The sequence below is a fragment of the Triticum aestivum genome, chromosome 6B, assembly GCF_018294505.1.
Source record: "Triticum aestivum cultivar Chinese Spring chromosome 6B, IWGSC CS RefSeq v2.1, whole genome shotgun sequence".
Classification (NCBI taxonomy): Eukaryota; Viridiplantae; Streptophyta; class Magnoliopsida; order Poales; family Poaceae; genus Triticum; species Triticum aestivum.
Genome location: NC_057810.1, coordinates 67711022 through 67717018, shown reverse-complemented (window position 1 = coordinate 67717018; position 5997 = coordinate 67711022).

Below are 5997 nucleotides of genomic sequence, written 5' to 3'. Positions count from 1 at the left end.
CCAGCAATTTGTGCAGAATTGTCTTCGTAATCAAATTGGGCGCAATGTTCATGCTTATGTGGATGACATAGTGGTAAAATCCAGAGAGAATGAGACCTTGATTGATGATCTCAAGGAAACCTTTGACAATCTTCGGGTGTTTTTGGTGTGCCTACAGGCAAGCTTTTCGGTTTTCTGGTTTCTAACAGGGGCATCGAGGCTAACCCGAAGAAGATCAAGGCCATCACCTCTCTGGCCAAACCAGCATGTATCAATGACATTCAACTTTCAGCAGGTCGTATTGCTACTCTAAGCCGGTTCATAAGCCGGTTAGGAGCGAAGGCCATGCCACTATATCAAATGATGAAGAAGACAGATAGCTTCGCCTGGAGTGACGCTGCAAATGCTGCTTTGAAGATCTGAAGAGACAATTGGCTGAGCTGCCGGTTCATGCTGCTCCCATTGACAACGAGCCCTTGTTACAGTGTGTGGCTACTAACACGCGTGTTGTCAGCGTGGCCATCGTGGTGGAGCACGGGAAGACTGGCAAGGAACACCCGGTTCAACGGCCGGTTTACTACATCAGCGAGGTGCTGATTGAGTCCAAGCAGCGATATCCGCATTGGCATAAGCTCGTCTATGCGGTGTTCATGGCAAGCCAGAAGCTTAAGCAATACTTCTTGGGCCACCTCATCACTATGGTTAGTTCTGCCCCTTTGGGGGATATCATTCAAAACAGAGAGGCCACAGGATGAGTCGCCAAGTGGGACATTGAGCTTGGGCCTCATGGCTTAAAGTATGTACCACGCACAGCTATGAAGTCTCAAGCATTGGTGGATTTCATCAACGATTGGACAGAGTTGCAGATGCCTGAAGAAAATCCGGATAACACGTAATGGACAATTCATTTTGACGGGTCCAGGCAATTGGAGGGCTCAGGGGTTGGAGTTGTCGGATTTCGGGCTCCGGCAGACCCTTGAGGTTCGAACTCTGGGGTGTGCACGAAGATCTTTCCCCTACCACTCGCGTCTCGAAGCCTCTCAAGGAATCTAGGCTAGAAAGAAGAACACACAAGGGACACGAGATTTATACTGGTTCAGGCCACCATTGTGGTGTAATACCCTACTCCAGTGTGTGGTGTGGTGGATTGCCTCAGGGGCTGATGATGAACAATACAAGGGGAGAACAGCCTCGTGAGGGACTGTTCTTGAGCTCATGCGATGAACTCCTTGGGTGAGTTCAGTCGCCTCTCTCTAGTCTATGCGCAATCTGGATCCGATTAGATGCCTCTCTACTGTGGTGGCTAGCCCTATTTATAGGGGAAGGTCCTGGGCCTCTTTCCAAATATTGAGCGGGAACGGCGCCAACAATTGGCCATTTTGAAGGGGAACATCTAGTACACTTATCCTAACTAAAGTTGGTCTTCGGCTGCCAAAGGTTCTTACGATGACGCCGTCCTGGGCTCCACGCGACCTCCATCCTGCCGTTCCGCTGGTCTTGGTCTTGTTGCACCGAAACGGTAACCTTTGCTTGATGCCTTGGCCTGTGCTTGCCCCCTTTGCACCGAAGGGGAAACAAGGACACTGCATGGGCCAGCGCCCGCCTGGTCTCGATCGTCATGGCTTGCGTCACGGGCTCCTCACGAGGTGCCCTTGCCTTGATCTCTCCGCCTCCTCGCGAGCCTGCCTGATTAGGCTGCTCCTGAGGAAGCATCCTGTCGTCCGCCCCGCGAGGGTCTTGACCTTGAGCTGATGAAGCTGGGCTGCACTAGGCCCCCACTTGAGCCACACCGCAGGCCGCAGGCAAGCAAGTCTGGGGACCCCCGTTCCTAGAACGTCGACAGTAGCCCCCGGGCCCAAGGCGCGCCCGGACTTGGCTTAGCAGAGAAGCGAAGGGGCAAGTGCGAAGCACCATGGGCCCCAGTAGCCTGCGGCCTTGGGCGCTGCATGGCGATTGATTGGATATGGGCGCCTCCGCTTCCCCACTATGCCTCATTACGCGCCCGGCTAGACGGACCCGTGGTTGCACACAGTTGTTCCCCTTTCGCTGCTCGCACGCCTCCTACCTTTCCTTCTTCCTCGAACTCCAACCTCCGCCTCCAATCCGGCTCGAGCTCTCCCCTCTTTCCATTTCCATGGTGCCAACGAAGAAGGAAAAGGGGAAGAAGACCGCGCCTTCGCCCCACTCGCCTCCGGTGGCGGCCCCCGCCGTTGATCAGTCAATCATACTCAATCCCTAAGCCCTGGACAAGGTCCGTTCTGCCCTGGCCACCATCTTCAACGAGTGCGGTAGGACCATGGTCTGGCCTGCGTCCCATGCCTCCTTTGATAGGGTTGTCACGGAGGTCCGGTTCTTCGATGATGCCCTGTGGGCGGGTCTGGTTCCCCCCTTTTCCGCTTTCTTCAATGCGGTGCTCTCCCATTATCAGATCCATATGATGCACCTCGGGCCTGAGTCCATCACCCTCCTGGCTGTCTTCACTTTTGTTTGCGAGGCAATGGTGGGAATTCCTCCTTCCGTTGCCCTGCTGCGTTACTTCTTCTCTTTGCGCCTGAGCGACCCCACTCAATGCTCGAGGTGTGTGAGCTTCCTCGCCGTGCCAGAGACGGCTGCTTCAGGGATCGATTTCGGCCTTCCTCCTCCTGAGGCCAAGTTCAGAGAGCGGTGGCTGTACATGGATGTCGGAGTGCCCAGCCCCCTGCTCTCGCACCCAACCTTGCCTGTTGTTCCCAACTCAGGCTAGGATCATGAGACGCTTGTGAACCCCCAGCTCGCCTTCGTCTGGCGCCGCTTCCAGAGCTTGAGGGCGCTCGACGTGACGATGCCCAAAGTGGTGAAGGAGTTCCTCCAACGTCGCATTGCTCCTCTCCAGCACCACTCTCATCGGATGTGGGACTTTGCGGGGTATAAAGACCGCATGCGGCTTCAGGAGGAGGACCTGGCGCCCGAAGTGCTGCGGACGGTGCTCAGGGTCCTCACTGGCGACCCTTCCCCAGGCAGCCTTCGATAAGATGCTACCCTCTTGTATGTTTGCTCGGGCAGGGCCGACTTCGTGAGGCAGATGCCCAGCTTTGACGAGTGGGGGCTGCGCCCGGCTGGCCTCACGGGGCCCCACAAGAACCCGGTCGCTGTGGTTGCTCTTCCGGTCGCCCACGGTGATCCTGCCTAAGGCGATGGAGCGGGAAGACGAGAGCCACCGAGAGCTGAGGGGGTCGATGTCGAGGTGCTGACGCCGCATGGAGCCCCGAAGGAGGCGTCCCCTGAAGCCCGTCTTGGAGCAGCAGTAGGCGAGGAGCTGCTGCCTGCAGCTCCTAAGGCCGGGGCTTCCGAGGCCCCAACCGTCCCTCATGAGGTGGCGCCTGGTGGCGTCCCCCAGGCTGGTTCCCCTCGCGCTGATCACCTTGACGCCTCCTCCACGCCACAGGCCGATCCTTGCGCCCAGCGCCTAGGCCGGTTCCGCGTGGACTTCGAGGCCCTCCGCAAGAGGAAGGAGGCCTTGGGTGGCGATGATCTCCCTTGCCGCTTGTTGAACCGCAGGAAGTACTTCGCCATGGATGAGTAATTCATCTTCTCTCTTTGCTCCTTTACCTTATCGTTCCTGCAGCTGACCACAGCCTTTCAGGGCCCTTCTTGTCGAATTCGCGGGGATGGCCAAGGAGGCATTCCTCCAAGCTTTGTCTTCGCTGTTGACCTTGGGCGCGCCGAGCTCGAGCAACGCCCCCGCCGTTGGGCCGGTTGGGGAAGTGATCCATCCTGCGGGGCACCTCGAGCCTGCACTCCTGCTGTCCTCCCTTCACGAGCTCTCCTGGGGCACAGCTAGCTTGTCCCGAACTCCTCCCCTGATCGTGGATGGTGACTAGCTGAGGTCGGCCTTGAGTTTCTCCTCTGGGAATGGACCGGCGCCAGGCTGGATTCCTGGCAAGGTCCATCCGGCGGTTGCTGGGGTGCCAGCCCCCAAACCCTTATTGGAAGGGGGCACGCCGCCTCAGGGCCCTCTGCGTTCGCCAGTGGCGGAGGATGACACGAGAGACGTGCTTGGGCGCGCTCGGGAGCGCCGCGCCCTTCGCCAAAAGTTTCTTCAGAGGGCGGCTGATGCAGTGAGCCAGCTCGGTGTGGATCTTGCTGGCGAGGATGCGCGACTTGAGGCCGAAGGCCTGCGCCCCGCTGAGGAGAGGTGCAAGCTGAAGGTAGCCATCGCCCTTGTGCGTCACCAGCATGACCTCAACAAAGAGAAGGCCAAAGCATCACTGGCGGCCTCGCGGGAGGCCTGCTCCCAAGCCGTCGAGGAGGCTCGGGATGCAGACCTGCGGTGCAAGGCTGGAGAGGAGCGCGCATGGGAGCTCCAAGCCTGGAGCAACTCTAAAGAGCAGCAAGTGGAGCTACGTCAGGCGGCCCTTGTGTCGCTGAAGGAGGCTTCCGTCGACCAGGTGGAGCTCCAGAAGTGTGAGGAGGCGCTGATGCTGGAGGCCGCTGAGCGCACCCTCGACCTCGAGCGGTTGGAGACGAGGGAGCGCCTGGTGACTCAGGCGGAGGATGATGTTGCCACGCGAGAAGCCCGATTCCAAGAAGAGGTTGACCGCCATGTGGCGGAGGCTCGCTCGAATCTTGAGCGCGATTACGAAGAGAGGCTGGGACTGATCGGGGCCGAAGCTGAGGGCAGGACCGCTGCCCTCAGGGCCAAGCTGGACGAAGCGACACGGAGTGCGGACTCCTCCGCAGCCACCCTTGGTGCAGCACAGGTGGAGCTGGCCTCTTCCCGTGCCGAGCTGCTTCTTCTCCAACAGAGGGTTGATGACGCCGAGGCCGTTGCACGGCGGAACGAGGACGAGATCCGTCAGCGGCAGACCTTGGAGCGTGAGCATTCCCCCATGCTCCGGACGCTCAGGGAAAGGGCCAATGCGGCCATGCGCAACATTTGCGAGGAGGCTGTTCCCGAGCCTCGTGTGATCAACTATGCTGGCAACCTCCGGTTCTTCACGGACGTGGTGACATAGCTGGAGGCCCGCTCTGACAGGGCCCGCTGGCTTGTCGAGGAGAGAAGCCGAGCCTTGCTTGGGCGTGCCTTCTCTCACGTCTTCAGCTATCTTCAGGACAGGGATCCCCACTTTGATTTCTACACCGCCATCGCACCGGTACCTGTAGCCATCCGGGGTGATCTGGCGCATTGGGTAGAGGGCAACGTGGATGCCCTCGTCACGGCCTTCACATCTAATGACGATGGTGTGATCGTGGCCGCCGATGAAGGTCGCATTGTGAATGAGCCTGGCGTTGATGGAGGTGATGGCGGTGGTGGTGACGACGTCAGTGACGCCAGCGACGCCTCTGGAGGCGCTCCAGAAGACGCGGTGAGTGATATGTTCGATTAATCTAGGTCGCCACTGTTTATCCTGTATGAAAAAGGTTCGGGCTCGGCCCTATAGATTGTAAGAGCATTTTGGGAGGGGGAGACCCTCATGTAAAGGTTTGCAATCAGTATCTTTGTAAACACCGCATGTGGGCTTGTGCTGGGCTTCCAGCCCCGCGATGGGGCAGCTGACTTGTTTACCTTATGACCCGGACGGGTCCCGAGCGAGCCTGCGGGAGCCGCAGCGCCTCGAGTGCCTTCTGGGTGAACCCATTGATTGCGCGGAGAGAACCTCCTGAGAGGGTACGGCGACAACGGTCCGGATTGTAGACGTGCTTGGCCCGGCCCGGCTCGTGAGGGGCTCGTGAGGGGAGGTAGCTGACGCTATCTCTGGATGCAAAGCCGAAACCAGAACACGAGAGATTGCTCGAACGAGACTAAACACCCCTTCCCCAAACACACGCAAGTCTCAAGCTCAAATCCAACTTAAATTCAAATCGAAGAACCTTGTCAACAAAGGAAAAGGCAAAAAGCAAAAAGCCGCATCTGGCACCTAGTCTAGTCTTCAACGTGTTCTCACCGGCGCGGAGCTAAGTGATGCCACTGGGCGTGGGCGGGAGCCCCTAAGGCCCGAGGGCGGCTCTCCGAAGACTCCGGGGCATGTACAACCCCAC